This window comes from Lontra canadensis, unplaced genomic scaffold, assembly GCF_010015895.1.
Source record: "Lontra canadensis isolate GAN:19392208 unplaced genomic scaffold, GSC_riverotter_1.0 scaffold138, whole genome shotgun sequence".
NCBI classification, from domain to species: domain Eukaryota; kingdom Metazoa; phylum Chordata; class Mammalia; order Carnivora; family Mustelidae; genus Lontra; species Lontra canadensis.
In genome coordinates, this window is record NW_022631132.1 from 3,377,223 (window position 1) to 3,393,733 (window position 16,511).

General features: G+C 44.5%; 1 pseudogene; it reads left to right on the plus strand.

The window, feature by feature from the left end:
- The window catches only part of LOC116858548, a 47,059-nt pseudogene that overhangs the window by 16,145 nt on the left and 14,403 nt on the right, over positions 1-16,511 (plus strand).

Below are 16,511 nucleotides of genomic sequence, written 5' to 3' on the forward strand. Positions count from 1 at the left end.
TTAAGCAATTACAGCTCTATGTAAAGAGGCTTTTCCATTTTTAAGAGTTGGTATTTTTAAATACATCTTAAACACAAAATCGTTTTAAAGAGAGTTACACAGTTTTCTCACAGGAGGAGGGGAATGACAAATTTGTAAACAATGTTTAAGCATCATCTTAAAAACATCATCTACTATCCCCTTTGAATTTCGTTTGTAAACAAGAATATACTTTTAGGAGACACCAAGGCACACAGTCTTTCTGCCTCCTGCTGGAAATCTGAAGAAGTGAGTTGCATTTATATCTCAGCCTTAAGTTGGTAAGTGGAATTCTAGAGCATTATACCATCTGTTTATATCTGTTTAAGAGGAAGTAGTAAGCAATTTTTCAGTGATTTTTAGTATATTTACAAGGTTGTACAACCATCACCACTCCCAAATTCTAGAAAATTTTCATTACCCCAAAAGAAACCCCATACACACTATCAGTCATTCCCCATTCTTCCTTTCTACCAGCCACCGGCAACCACTAATGCATTTTGTGCCTCTATGGACTTTCCCATACTGGACTTCATACAAAAGGACATATACAATATGTGGTCTTTCTCACTGGTGCTTTTCATGCAGCATAATGTTTTCCAGGTATATCAATGTTGTAGAAGTTATCAGTACTTCATGACTTTTTATTGCCCAATACTATTCCACTGTATGAATATACCACATTTTATTTGCCCATTTATCAGTTGATGGACATTTGAGTTGTTTCCACCTTTTTTTTTTAAAGATTTTTATTTATTTGACAGAGAGAGAGAGAGAGACCACAAGTAGGCAGAGAGACAGGCAGAGAGAGAGGGGAAGCAGGCTCCCCGCCAAGCAGACAGCCTGATGTGGGACTCGATCCCAGGACCCTGAGATCATGACCTGAGCTGAAGGCAGAGGCTTAACCCACTGAGCCACTCAGGTGCCCCAAGACAGGACTTGTTTCCACCCTTTGGTTATTGTGAACAATGTTGCTATGAACTTTTGTAAAGGCATCTGTGTGGATATTAGTTTTCATTTCTCTTGGATATATAGACTAGAGTGGAATTACGAGATCTTGTGATAACTCTATGTTTAACCATTTCAGGAATTGCCAGACTGTATTCCAGAGTAGGTATACCATATTACATTACCACTAACATAGGTAAGTGTTGCTATTTCACCAACACTTGTTAATTGTCTCTGTCTGCCTGGTTGTCTATCTATCTAATATATATCTCCTAGCCATTATAGCCAGACTAGTGGGTATCATTCTATTTTGATTTGCATTTCCTAAACGATTAATGATGCTGAACATCTTTTCATGTGTTTATTAGCCATTCACGTATCATCTTGTGGGAAGTTTTTTACATCCAAATCTATAGCCCATTTTCTAATTGGGGTATCCTTTTATTGTTGAGTTGTATGAGTTCCTGGTATAATCTGTATGCAAGACACTTATATATGTGATTTGCAAATATTTTCTTCTAATCTATGGGTTGTCTTGTCACTTTCTTGATGATATCCTCTGAAGTATAATTTTTTTTTAATTTTAGAAAGAAAGAGCATGCAAACAGAGGAGAAACAGAGTGAGAGGGGAAAGGGAATCCAAAGCAGCCTTCACACTGACAATGGAGACCAATGCGGGATTTGACCCCATGACTATGAGATCCTGACCTGAGCTGAAACCAAGAGTCAGATGCTTACCAACTGAGCCAACCAGGCACCCCATAAATTTTTTATTTTTAATGAAATCTAAATTATCTATTTTTTCTTTTGTTGTTCATTCTTTAGGTGTCATATCTAAGAAGTACCTAAATTGGGGCACCTGGCTGGCTCAGTCAATGGAGCATGCGACTCTTGATTTCAGGGTTGTGAATTCGAGCCCCATTTTGGGTATAGAGATTACTTAAAAATAAAATATTTTTTAAGTGCCTAAATTGCCTAATCTAGGTCATGAAGATTTATGCCTATTTTCACTCTAAGAGTTTTATAGTTTCAGGTCTTTGAACCATTTTGAATTCATTTTTTTATATGGTGTAAAGTAAGGGCTTAACTTCATTCTCTTGCATGAAGATATCCAATTGTCCCAGCACTTTTTTTGATAAGACCACTCTTTCCCTTGAATGGTGATGGCGCTCTTGTTGAAAATCAATTGACCATAGATGTGAAGGTTTATTTATGGACTTTCTATCATACTCCAATGATCTATATAGGCCAGCATTACGCTGTCTTGATTATTGTGGTTTAGCAGAAAGTTTTTAAATCAGGAAGTATAAAGTCTATGTTCTCTATCATTCTGATCCCTCCCAAGGCTGCTAAGTTGCTGGTTTTCACTGTGACTGTGGGCTGTTGATCTTCAAATCTACCACAGAGCTGGGGAGAGAATATGGGAAGAGGGGAAGTTCGGCACAAAGCTTAGTGTTCTTACCAAGATTAAACCATTTTTCTTGAGGAAATGCTCTCTTGATTTTTGCAAACTTTATAGTTAATTTCTAAAGCTCTGGAAAACTTGCTTTTACATTTTTTGGCTAGTATTCATTGCCTTTTCTTTTTTAGAGAGAGAGAAAGAGGGAGCAAGATTGAGTGGGGAGGAGAGGGAGAGAGAGACTCTCAAGCAGGCTCCATGCCCAGCACGGAGCCTGACACGGGCCTTGATCTCATGACCCTGAGATCATGAACTAAGCCAAAATCAAGAGTCAGACACCCAACCAACTAAGCCACTTGGGCAGCCCCTCATCACTTTTAATGCGAAGTTTCTCAGAGTTTCTTACTTCACCATTCTTGATATCATCTAGATCTGAGCTTTTAACCTCCACTACCCTCTCCTCCTTTGCACCAAATGTTGTTGAACCAACTTGTGCTGTTTCCTAGGAATTAAGTAGATAACGATATCACAAATTATCATGTGCACTAAAAGCCAGCATAAAACTGTTGGGATTTCTAGAAGATTAGGCTATGTGAGTCAGGATCCTTGTCTTTTTATGTTTTAATGTCTCTCTTACCCATGAAGCACAGTGTTAAAATGAGAATATTTGTCTCCAAATTGCTGCTGGAAAATATATGTGACAAATACCTATCCTTTCTGTTATGATCTAAATGTTTCTGTTTCCTGAAAATGCATATGCTGAAACCCTAATCCCAATGTGATTGTAGTTGGAGATGGAGGCTTTGAGAAGTAATTAGGTCATGAAGGTGGAGCCCTGATGAATGGGACTAACGTTCTTATTGTAAGAGGAGACCAGAGAGCTAGATAGTTCTTTCTCTAACAAGTGAGGATACAGCAAGAAGTTGGCCATCTACAACCAAGAAGAGGGCTCTCACCAGCTCCTGACCATGCTGGTGTCATGATTTCCAATTTCCAGCCTTTAGAACTATGAGAAAGAAATGTATGTTGTTTAAGTTACCTTGCCTAGGATAATTTGTTATAGCCAACTAAAGCAATTCTAAAAAGAAATACCAACTTATCCAATGAAGGACATAGTACATTGTAAAACAGCCCACTACCAACTTCTGGTCTATTCAAGAGAAGAAGAGAGTGATCAGGAAGGGTAACCAATGAGTGAGGATTACTTAGAAGAGTGTCATAATGTTGTGCATTTCTCTCTCCATTCTCACAATCTTCAAACTAAATTAAAGGGGCTACAAGGGAACTACTGTGGGTTTGATATGTGTTCTCTAGAGTTTGAACAACAGTTGATATGTGTCCTTTGAGGTTCAGAAGGCCCAAGGAGTGGTGATTGAGGTTTACCTAAAATAATAAATTTAAAGACTGGTTGGAGTTGTCTGTGACTGTTGAGCAAAGACAGTGGGTTGCAGTGGGTATAGCCTGAACTTCAAGTATCTGGTGGGACAAAAGTACGGAATATTCACCATGGGACAGAAGGGGTCTTAAAGAAGATATCCTGGCTTGAATTTTCTAGAAAGGCACCTGCTGAAGAGGTATACATACTAGGACAAGGTGATTCTAACCATCACAATTTAGGTGGGGTATGCAGCCAGCCAGAGTTGGAAGCTGAGGGGAAGAAGAGAAAGCAAAGAATAATGGTATCTGGGCGGAAACTGAGACAATGAAAGAGAAAGCTGGTAGGGAAGAGAGAAGTTTTGAGTTTGAGTTGAGACATCATTTTTGATATTTAGTATCCTAATGATTATTTCATTTGGTTAAAAGATATCTCTGCAACATTCTTTGTATATATTTAGTATTTCCAAAATATTTTAGGGGACTTGGCAGTATTTTCATTGAGCCTGGGATGCTTCACTAAAATGAAGAACAGAAAGCCTAAATTCTTTTTTTTTTTTAAGATTTTACTTTTAGGGCGCCTGGATGGCTCAGTCGGTTAAGTGTCTGCCTTCAGCCCAGGTCATGACCCCAGGGTCCTGGAATTGAGCCCCAAATTGGGACCCCACTCAGCAGAGAGCCTGCTTCTCCCTCTTCCTCTGCCTGGTGCTCCCCATGCTTGTTCATTCTCTCTGTCTCTGTCTGTCTCTCTCTGTCTCTCTCTCTCTCTCTTAGCCAAATAAATAAATACAATCTTAGAAAAAAAGATTTTATTTTTAAGTAATCTCTACACCCACCATGGGGCTCAAACTTACAACCCCAAGATCAAGAGTCGCATGCTTTACTGACTGAGCCAGCTGGCACCCCCCAGAAAGCCTAAATTCTAATACCAGTTCTATCATTATGTTGTATGGGACCTTAGCAACTTTGTGCCTCAGTTTCCTCATTATAAAATGCAGATAATAGCTTCTTTCCTCATCTCATATGGTTTTGTGATGATGAAAGAGAATACCAGACAATTTATGTTAAATTTTTTTGGCAAGAGTAAGTTTAAGATTTATTCCAAATCTATTTCTCATAGTTAGTACATACCACTAATCTAGCAGAGATAGGGCAGGAGTGAACGAAGCTCCAGTTACTAATCCAAGACAGAAATCTAGCAATGCCCAATAACTATAAGAAAATGACCAATGTAAGTTATGACCAGGGCTCACCTGGAACAGAGTGCTCGTGGGGGTGGGAGGACGCATCTGGGAACAGCAAAACTTTTGCTCTGGAACTTTAAGAAATGACAGGACCTAAGGGGTAGAGATGTTGCATTTTAGAACATTGGATAAGTTAAAACCAAAATGTAACAATGTCCCTCATTTCTCACTTCAAAATATAGACTGAAACTCGTGGGTTTATTTGACTCTGCTAAAAGAATCTCATCTCTAGTCAGAGGAAGCAGCTCCCAACCTCCCACCACTGCTCACCCGAAATGCAAAGTCACTGTAGAAGATCCCAAAAGACTTGCAGGAATTTGTTAGTTTATATGTTACTAGAAACTTGGGATGCTGTAGTAAGGATGATAGAGTTTGCCCATATGTCTGGTAGCTAGAGCATTAGGATATACTTCTATTATCTTCCTGATCTGATTAGCACAAATCTAGACTAAATCCTGAAACCCTAGAAATCCCTCAGCATGATGCAAAGGAAAGAATTCAAGGACTTAGCCAGGGAAATATACTAGTGTAAATTTATCGGGGGAGACTTGCCTGCTCACTCTCTAATTACATCCTCTGAAAGGCCAGATGACTATATCTTCACTAAAAACTTGAGACAAATTACTGAGTTAAGCCCAAATATCTTTTTGTTTTGTTGAAAAGAATGTGAAACTTTCAGAAGGGTTATAATATCACAAAAAAATACTCATATACCCTTTAACCAAATATATCTATTGTTAACATTTTACCTTATTTGAGGGACGCCTGGGTGGCTCAGTGGGTTAAGCCTCTGCCTTCTGCTCAGGTCATGATCTCAGGGGTCCTGGGATCCAGCCCCGCATCGGGCTCTCTGCCGCCTCTCTGCCTACTTGTGATCTCTCTCTCTGTCAAATAAATAAATAAATCTTTAAAAATTAAAAAAAAAAAAACTTAAAAAAAAACCATTTTGCCTTATTTGCTTTAGCATTTGTGTGGGGCTCTTTATATACGTGTGTCTATATCTACATATATACACAGAATACTTTCTGAACTTTTTCAAAACAAGTTGCCTATATCGTGGTCCTCTACCCCTAAATATTTCAAGGTGTATTTTCTCAGAACAGGAATATTCTCTTAGGTAACCCCAGTAAAAGTATGAACTTCACTGAGTTCAACATGAATACAGGGGCCCCGGCGGTTACCCATACTGAGGCGAGTGTGCAGGAATCGCCCCGTGTGGCCCATGGTGGCCCAGGATGCTGTTAGAAGTGGGCAAGGGCCTGGAGAACATGCCGAAGGTGTCATGCCTGCCACTCGGCTGCCACCGCTGCACTGCACGAGTTCATCTACTGCAGGAAGCAATATGACCCACACGGGCACCCTTACTGCCCAGTCCCATCCTGAAAACCACCGGCTTCTGTCTACCGGTCCAACGCCCACCCTCAAGGCGTCCGCCGAGCCTGACCCCTCTCCGCCCAGCTGCGGAGGCACGGCGACCACAGCTTTCAACGCGCAGGCGCACGCATCGATGTGGACGTGCGGAGCTGAGCCACGGCTGCGTGCTTCCGGCTGCGGCGCTTCTCTGAGCAGTACCAGAAGTCCTTGCGGCGGGCGGCCGGCGCCAGGCTCCCGGTCCTGCCATAGGCCAGGCCTTTGTGTCCCAGGACGTCATCCGGCAATTCGTGGAGATGGGGCCCAAGGTGCTGGCCGTGCAGACCATTGCCCCCATGTTCCTTGCTGTGCACTATGAGGTCCTGCTCTCCATCTACACGCAGGCGCAGGCCAGCTCCGCTTCCCAGGGCTCTGCCTCTGTTGCCAAATTACCGCTCCACCCAACCATGGCCAACAGCTTCCGGATGGTCATGAGCGGAGTCCACAGCAAGGCTGCGAGAGACTGGTGGCTGATGTGGCTGGGTGGAGAGGACCTTACCACCATCATCGTCATGGCTCACTACGACACCTTCAGAGTGGCCTCTTGGCTGTCGCATGGCATGGACTCAAATGAGAGCGGCATCTCTGTATTGCTAGGGCTCACCCGTCACTTCTCCAAGCTCTACACCAACAAGCGCACCCACGCAGTGTACAATCTTCTGTTCTTTGCTTGTGGAGGGACAAGTTCGACTACCAGGGAACCAAACACTGATTGGAAGACAACCTGGACCACACAGATTCCAGCATACGCCAGTACACTGTGGCCTTTGTCCTCTGCCTTCATCCTCTGACACCGTGGGCCAAGCGGACAGCCTTTATCTTCATACGTCCCAGCCACCTTGCAAGGAGATGCTGCAACTTGCCTTCCTGCAGAGCTGGAGACAGTGGAGGCCAGTTGCTGGAGCTGCTGTTCTCCGTGGTGAACAAGATCAACCTCACTGAGAACATCCTGGCCTGGGAGCATGAGTGCTTCACCATACTCTGGCTGTCTGCCTTCACCCTGGCCCACATGGGGAGCCCTCCCCCACCACCCCCACCACCCCCCCACCCACCCCCACCCCATTAACCCGTGACAGCCAGGGCAGTAGCAGCATGGACATGAGATCTCAGGTCTGTTCTAAAGCTCTGACCTACAACTTGAGGCTCAATGCAGAAGCCCTGACCCAAGTCATTTATAACCTGCCGGCGCAGGGAACCCCTGAGACATGCTGGTCTTCCGAGAGCAGATGATCCAGCAGAAACAGCTGGACTTGGCAATGGGATGGCTCACCAGCCAGCCCCAAGCCACCCAGCTGGTGGACAAATACTGCACGTTCCTCGGCATGCGAGAACACTACCTGAGTCACTACCAGAAGGAGGGGAAGCAGCACCACATCACAGCTGATAAACGAGACCCTGAGTTTGTCTTCCATGACCACCTGAAGCAGGTTATAAGAGCCTACATGGTCAAGCCAGCCGTTTTCTCCTTGCTCCTGGCCATCTGCATTGGTGCCTCCTTCGGGGCGACCTACACAGCAGTCCAGGTGAGCAAGCAGGAGCTTAGGTGGGAGGCAAGGCCTCTCTGGGAGGGCCACCCTGGCCAGGTGAGTCCTCGGCATCCCCCTTCTCCCATCCTGCCTAGAAGCAGGGGACCCTGCAGGTGGCCCTCAGGCCTTCCTTGAGGCAGGGTTTGCACCTGACCTCACTCAAACCCTCCTACTGCCTCTGGCACTTCAGCATCCTGTACAAAACAGTTCAGGGACTGCTCCCGAATGCCGTGCCGTGGTCACCCACCAGCTCAGGGAGCTTTGCACCTGCCACCCCTCCCTGCTCCGCAGCTGGCAAGAAGGCAGGGCTTCACCCCTTGCTGAGAGGCCCCAACCTGGAATCACAGAGCTTTTGTGTGTTGCTCCTGAGGACTTGGGGAGTCTTTCTCCTTTGTGTCCTTTGCACTCCCTTGGAGGAGCATTTAGGTGGAAGTCCCAGGGCCAGGCCATGGACTTGGGAACGAGCCTGCCATTGAGCCCCGAGCCCTGGAGGTGACCCCATAGTCCTCGGGGCTTGTGCGCAGAGATGACAGAGGAAATGTGCAGCCTCAGCGTCCCTACTCCTACCCTCAACACTGACCAGGGACTCCCAGCTCTGTGTCTGTCCTCCATCCTGCCCCAGTCACCCTATGGTGACTGAGATACTCTCTCCTCTTGTTGGAAGGAGGGCAAGGCCAGCCTCCGGGTCCCTGGTTCTGGCCCCTTCCTCAGAAGACTTGTGTCTCCCCCGCCTTGGCCAGGGCTGAGGAGACCAGCTCAGGGTGTAGCCTTGGATGCATGTCCCCCAAGTCCCCATGGACAGCTGGTGCCCTGAACACTCAGTGGCCTCCCTGTCGGGCTCCTTGCACCAGTTGCCCTCCCCTGTGCTTCTCACTGCCTTTGCCCTCCTGCCGTATCCCAGGGAGCTTGGGCCTGTCCCCCTAGGGTCCCAGTGCCTTCAGAGTCCCTGGGGCAAGAGGCGGCCCTAAAGTAGGCCCCCTGGCTCCTCTGCCTCTTACCTCAGTCTCTCTGGGCCTCAGTTTCCTCACCTGTAGAAAAGAGTATGTGTTCTGGGGCAGCTTCTGCTTCAGGGTCCTAGGAGGGCGTCCAAACTGGGGGTGGAGCGAGAGTGTTTTCTGGGGGAGATGCAACTGACCGTGGGGCTGGCAGGGCTGCCCTTCCCAGAACCTGGAGAGGAGAATCAGGGCCTGAACCCCACAGATCAGGTGCCTCGTAAGGGAGGGGCGTGAGGAGGACACCTCGAACCCCGCTGAAATTGACCTCAGGGAGGCCCAGGTGTTTCTTCCCGGTGTACCGATTCATTAGCAGTATAATCCATTAGGTGTTTTGTGCAGGGAGGAAAGTCAAGATGAGGGATGAGGGATGAGGTGCTCAGGCACCGGCCTCCTTTGCCCCCAAGAAGGTCTTGCCATCTTCTGGTCTGCCACCCAGCCACTCCTTACCCAGAAGCCAACTCTCCACTTGCTGGAAGGGACAGGCTCCTGGAGGACGGCATCTCTGCCTCCACCTGGGACCTCCTGCCTTTTTCCAGCCAGACTTCCTGACAGGGCTGCCATCCCAGCCTTGCAGGCCCCAGATGTTGGCCGAGCCGGGCCTAGGGAGGGGCAAGCATGCAGGCCACAGGTTCTCTTTTGCCTCTCCCCCTTTCTGTGCCCCGCTGGGTGGCCTGTCTCCCGCCAAGACTGTTTACTGAGTGCCCAGCCAGACTGATCACCTCTGGGGTGCTGGACGCAGGCACCAGCATTAGCTCATCTTTCCCCCTTCATCCCTCCCCAAGGCAGATTGGGTTGTCAGGATCGCTGACTGGTGAGCACTCAGGCTGGTTGTGGGACACAGTTGGATGATCAGAAAATAAAGCCATATCAAATAATCAAAAAAATGTAACATGAATACAGAGCTTTGATCTAATTCCCATAGTTCAATTTTGTCCATTGACCAATAATGCCCTGTCTAGCACATCCTTACCCTTGAGCCCAGGATCTAGTCTTGCATTTAGTTGTCACGTCTCTCTAGTCTTCTCTAGTCTGAAACATGCACGGTCTTTCTTCTCTGACATTGAGATTTTTGACAAATACAGTCCTTCCTTTTATTTTAATGCTCCTCATTTGCAGTTTGTCTAATATTTCCTCATGTTTAGATTCACATTATGCATTTCTGGCTAGACAACTGCATAATTGATGTTGTGTCCTTCTCAGAGCATAATATTGGGAGGCACAGGATGTCTGGCTGCCCCCCATGGGCGATGTAAATTTTCATCAGCCAATCAAGTTGTTTTCTAGGTTTCCCACTTTACAATTACTGTGTTTTCTCTAGCAACTAATAAGCAGTCTGTGGAGAGACATTTTAAGAACAGTGCAAATATTCTGATGCTTGTCACAATTTCCCCCTTTGTTTTAGCATCAGTTGATGGTTTTCTCCCTGAACTAATCTTTATTATGATGGGTGGAAAATATGATTTTTCCAACTCCAGCGCTCCCTCTACATTTGCTACTCAAGCCCTCTTATCTTTTAAAACAACCTTATTAGCTCTTTTCTCTAGGCGAGGGTGCTAGTGTGACATATTGCGGTCAAAATGAGCTTGCTAATCTCAATGGGGGTAATTAAGGGTCTGGGCTAGCAAAGACTAGATGGGAGCACTGACCCAACGTAGACACAGCTGGGGTGACTACTAGAATCCATAGCAGGACCTGTATAGTAACTAGAAATTGTAATTCACAACGATCTCTGGCATTATATAACTGAGCAAGAGCCCTAGGACACAAACGGATCCTTCTGTAACTGACAAAACTCCTGGTTTAGTGAATGGAAACCTGACCTAATCTACCACAATAGTGAGTCATAACCTTCCACTCAATTACCAGATCTAAGTTGATTTATAAATTTAGGATCCTATGAATGAAAGGAGGCCAGATACCCTTAAGGAAGAACACCCCAAGTATGTATGCATACCTTTTTTTCTCTTAGCTTCCACCCTCCACCATGAACCCGCAGCCATTTTTCCTGGTGAAAAGGAAATACCCCAAATTTTGAAGAATAGTAAATCCTAGTTCTGAGTTAAACACTAACTTCTGATCAGCCAGGACACTACAGCTACCAGTTATAGACTTAGGATAGGGATTGACAAGATGCAAGTGCAGTTTTTGACCCTTGTTGGTCTTGCTCTGGGCCCAATGAAACTACCAAACCCAATTCAGTGGGAATATCTTCAGTTCCTGAAGATATAAATGACAGGCATATCCTTAATAAATGATAGAATTCCCACCTGGGCTCCTTGAGCCACAGAGGCAAAGCTTTTAAGACTTCCGGAAGAAAGGGCCAAGCAGAAACTCCTGGAGCTCCAGTCCCTAATAAGAAAGCAATATTGCCTCCCTGGTAGATAGAATTGCAGGGATAAATGTTACCATCAATGACTTGAAAGATGTAGCAGTGATGACTTAATTCGTATTTGGCTACTTTAAAAAGCAGGTGGGTCTCAAAGTGACCTTAGATTATCATTCATTTTATGTCAACTCTAATTGTGGCTGGTGTCCCAAATACGATCTTATAAACACTTGGCAAGCAGCATTGATCTAATGGGCGCATCTTCTCTATATGTCAGTCAGCATGGGGCTGGGGTGAGATGAGCAAAGCACTCACCTCAGACACAAAATGTGAGGGAACGTCAAAGCACTCAGTAACCAAGATAAATAATATTTTAATGCAATATTTTATAGAACTAAAATTGATGCAAAAAACACCCCCACGATATACACAACAGCAAAATTTGAAATAGAGACAAAACGAGCAATAAACAGAGAACACCAGAGCAGAACACCACTCATCCCATGAGACATCATTATGCTAGTCTACCAGCGATGACATCGTGTTGACTGAATCTGGAGAGCAAAAATTAACAGGTACCCCAGATGCTAGAAAATGGTGATCATTCTCCAGAAAATGCAAGGGCCTGCTGACACCTCAGTAAAATTGGGGTGGGGGAGGCCAGGTATGTCCAGTAGTGACCTTGGACTTATCGGATAACATGTCCCCTGGGAATGGAAAGTTGTTACCTCATGGAGCCCCTACTGTTTACTGGACTTCAGTGGCTGTTGAAGGAAACATGTGTTACATTTGATTGGTTGCTTCTTTCCATGTACTGGCCTACAAAGCTGTATCCCTCCCTCCTTGAGAAGGCCCAGAGCAAGGGATGGTACTCCATGTGGTCCACGCTCCAGTGGACGTGGCTCTACCACCTGGCCCTTGTCATCCAAGAAACTCAGTGGCACCAAAAACATTTCTGGCAGGTTGTGATTTTACGATGTGTGGAAAGTTCATTCCAGTGAATCACAGCAAGTCATCCCTGGAGTTCTGGAACAAACCTATATGTTCTTTTAAGGAAGTAACTTTTCTCCTTTAAAACCAGTTCCTGTCTTGCTTCTAGTTTTTGATCGAGATTGGATTTCTAACATATATCTTCAAGCAACCACATAATCCAAACTGCCTGTCATGAATTGCATGCAGAGAACTGCTTCACTCTAAATTTAGGTGTGCCCTGAAGCATTTCATCTTCAGTGGAAGCTGTGTTTTTGGCAAGTGGCTTGAATGGATCTTGCAAGTAAAAGTCCTAGCACAGCTGTCCGTGCCCTATAGCTCCAGTGACTCCCACCTACAGCCTCATAGAGGGCTCAAGGCTTGTTTGCACTTGGCTCTGCAGACTAGGCCTGCAACAGGCAGAAGTGAACTTTTCCAGCATTAGAGCCCTGAGGGGTATCTCCAGGGGACAACAGAGAAGGAAAATCCTCCAGAGGGCAGAACTTCAGGGAGTACTTCTGGTCCACTTTGCTTGCTGGGCCTTTAGGCCAGGATCTAGACCAGGACTTGCAAACTTTTTCTCTAAAAGTGCAGACAATAAATATTTTCTGCTTTGTAGGCCACATATAATCTCTGTGGCGACTGCTCAACACCACCCTTGCAGTGCGAGAACGACCATAAGTAGGAAGTAAATATATGGATCTGGTTATGTTCCAATAAAACCTCCTTCAGAAAACCAGGTAACAGACTACAGTTTGCCAACATCTCATCTATACCAATTCACTGGCAGAGGTTCGCGGTTTGGTCAAACAGTTATGGATCTGGAAGTGAAAGCAGAGGATTAGTAACAAGTTTAACCTCTTGATTTGGGGTCCCCAGAACCCTAAGTTGCCTGAAAATAGTACAATATAATATTATATAGTACTGGCTTCCTTAATAGTCTTATGTGTCTTATATGTTGCACTTAAAAATAGTACTCTGAGGGGGTGCCTTGTGGCTCAGTCAGTTGAGTGTCTGCCTTTGGCTCAGGTCATGATCCCGGGGTCCTGGGATCGATCCCCGCATCGGGCTCCCTGCTTGTCGGGAAGCCTGCTTCTCCCTCTCCCTCTCTTATTGCTTGTGTTCCCTCTCTCGCTGTCTCTTTCTCTGTCAAATAAAATCTTTCAAAAAAAATACTACTCTGAGAAGGGGCCCATAAACTTTACCAGACTACCAAAGCCTTTGAAAGGTGAAAATGTGAAGAACTACTGAAAATGGACACAGACAGTGAGAAATTGCATGTCTCAAGTAGAATGCATCCCCAAAGGCCCTAGTCTCCATTGCAGAAGAATGTCCCAGCAGCATCAGGGAGAGTAAGTCCAGAAAGAGTTTCTTTTCTACTGAGGGAGATTGTCACGCCATCCATAATGGAAGGGATTTAGTGCAATCCACCTGCCATAAGGTTATGGCTAGTCACCTGAAAGTACATTAGTTTGTCAGGGACTCAGAGTTTGTTGCTTCTACTGATAATCTGGGTTGAAGTGCATGGGATTCACTGGTTTCACGTACATCATCACAGAAGCATCAGGTCTCATAGATTGTTGGAAAGGCTTACTGAAGATTCAGTTACGATACCACTTGGGACATTAACACCTTGCATGGTTTGGGATGATGGGGCTACAGGATGTGAAATCACTCTGAACAAATAACAGCACGTAGATAGTGCTGTATTTCTCGTTGTCAGGGTACATGAGTCTGGGGCCCAGGGCCTGGGAAAGGTTACCGGCACCTCTTGGGTTCATTAAACCTAACTGACAAAACTTTAGTTTCTCATACTTGAAACTAAGAAGTTGAAGACAGCAGTACCTCTGGTAGACCCTGCCAGTAATGATAACTGCATCAGCATCAAAGCCCTGGTATCATGTCACCAGATAATGGAAGAGTATAGACAAGACCACTTGAGAGCTTAGTGCAAATAAGATTACGTTCTTGGGGATTCCAAGAAATAACTGGGAGGGGGTTGGTGTAGAAGAGAGAGAAATGCTATGTGTGACTTCTGACCACATTGTGATTATTGAGACAGAATAATGGCAGTTTTCTCCATGAAATCTGTGAATTTCACAGTCATACAACTAAAAGGACCATGAATTAACCATGACTTAACGTTTTACAATTTATATAGCTGTTTTAATCTATTTTTTGACAGTTTTACTTCTTTTAACTGTTAATATCTTTTGTGTCTCTGGAAAGGTAGATGTGTGCTCTTTTGTCCATGTTGTACTCCCTTTACCTTTAAGATAAGAAACAACCTCAGTCTTCCTCCTATGTATCTCTTTTACTCTACTCAACTCAGTTCTGACACTGTCTACCTGGAGATAGCATCAGATCCCACAGGTTAAAGGCTCAGTCCCACAAAACCACTCCTACCCTACTTCAGATGCCAATAGCAAGTTCAGATTGTCACCTGTGCATTGATCTACCTACTCTAAACCAGATTTTCCCACAATCCCCTTCTCAGGTTCAATTAATTTGCTACTGTGTTTCCCAGAACTCAGGAACCCAGTTTACTTACTGTTTACCAGGTTATTATAAAAGGATATGATAAAGGATACAGATGAACAACCAGATAAAAACATACATAAGGCAGTGTCTGGAAGGGTCCCAAGCAAGGGAGCTCCTGTCCCTGTGTAGCTGGGGTGGGTCACCCTCCTGGTAGGTGGATGTGTTCATTAACCTGGAGGCTCTCTGAACTTCCTACCTTTGAGATTTTAGGGAGGCTTCCTCATGTAGGCATGATTAATCATCGACTCCATTTCCAGCCCCTCTCCCCTCTCTGGAGGATGAGGAGTGGGGCTGAAAATTCCAAGCTTCTAATCATGGCTTGGTGACCAGCCCCCATCCAAGAGCCCACCAAGAATCACCTCATTTAAACAAAAATATACTCCTATCACTTGGGAAATCTCAAGAGATTTAGGAAGTCTGTGTCAGGAACTGGGTCAAAGGCCAAATATTAGAACAAAATATATTCCTAGTGCTCTTATCACTAAGGCAATTACAAGGGTTTTAGGAACCCTGTGCCCGGAACTGGGGTCAGAGACCAATATATATTTTATCTATTACCCTGCAGTGAGCAGGTTGCTCTAGGCTGGTGTGGTCTGGGGTAACACAGATTATAATACAGTTTTATGCTTAGTTATACATATTCTCATAATGTTCACCCTAACAAGATTCTTAGCTCCTTGAGAACAGGGTCTATGTCTTTTTTTTTTTTTTTTAGGTATTTATTTATTTATTTATTTATTTATTTGACAGAGAGAGCACAAGTATGCAGAGTGGCAGGTAGGGGGAGAGGGAAAAGCAGACTCCTCTGCTGATCAGGGACCCCGATGCAGGGCTCGATTCCAGGACCCTGGGATCATGACCTGAGCCAAAGGCAGATGCTTTAACTGACTGAGCCTCCCAGGAGCCCCTGGACAGGGTCTATGCCTTATATCAGTTCTATTCAAAGTGTTGTCTGTGGACTACTTGTTACCAGTCCATATCTAAATAAATTCAGGAATTAAGATTAAGCATTTAAGGGTCACCTGGGTGGCTCTGTCGTTAAGCATCTGCCTTCGGCTGAGGTCATGATCCCAGGGTCCTGGAATCGAGCCCCGCATTGGGCTCTCTGCTCAGCGAGAAGCCTGCTTCTCCCTTTCCCATGTTTCTCTCTGTCAAATGAACAAATAAAATCTTTAAAAAAACATTAAGCATTTAAAAATGTATAGAAACTTGACAAGGTAATTTTCATGTCTCCAGAGTCTCTTAAATTTTTGGATTTGTATTCTCTATGCCATGGTGATTTTTAAAAATATTCTTCTAATAGTTAATTCTTACTGTATTTTATAGAAGTATTGGTCCACTATGAATTGGAAATTCTTAGAGAAGAGCTTCATAGTTTGAGAAGCACTATTTTTTATACAACTTTAACTTTTTTTCATATGTGAAACCTTTTGAGTTTCATTTTGAAGCCAGTCTTTACATTTTAATTGGAAAGACTGAAATACTAGTGACAATGTGGGCAAAATGTTACCAAAGAAATAAGAGGAAGGACGCAGAGTAGAAAAAGTAATTCATTGGTGCATGTTACCAATATACACCTGTAACATTACAGACACCATCAGATATTTCTTTTAGCTCAACTTGTTTCAGAAGATGGACAAATGGTAAGTTGCAACATCTCTGTTCTAACATGAATTTTTTTCTTTACAAAGGGAAAATAGGGGATTCCCTGTTTAGATTTTGTCCATGGAACAGATTTGTTTTTGTGAAATCGTAGTTTTT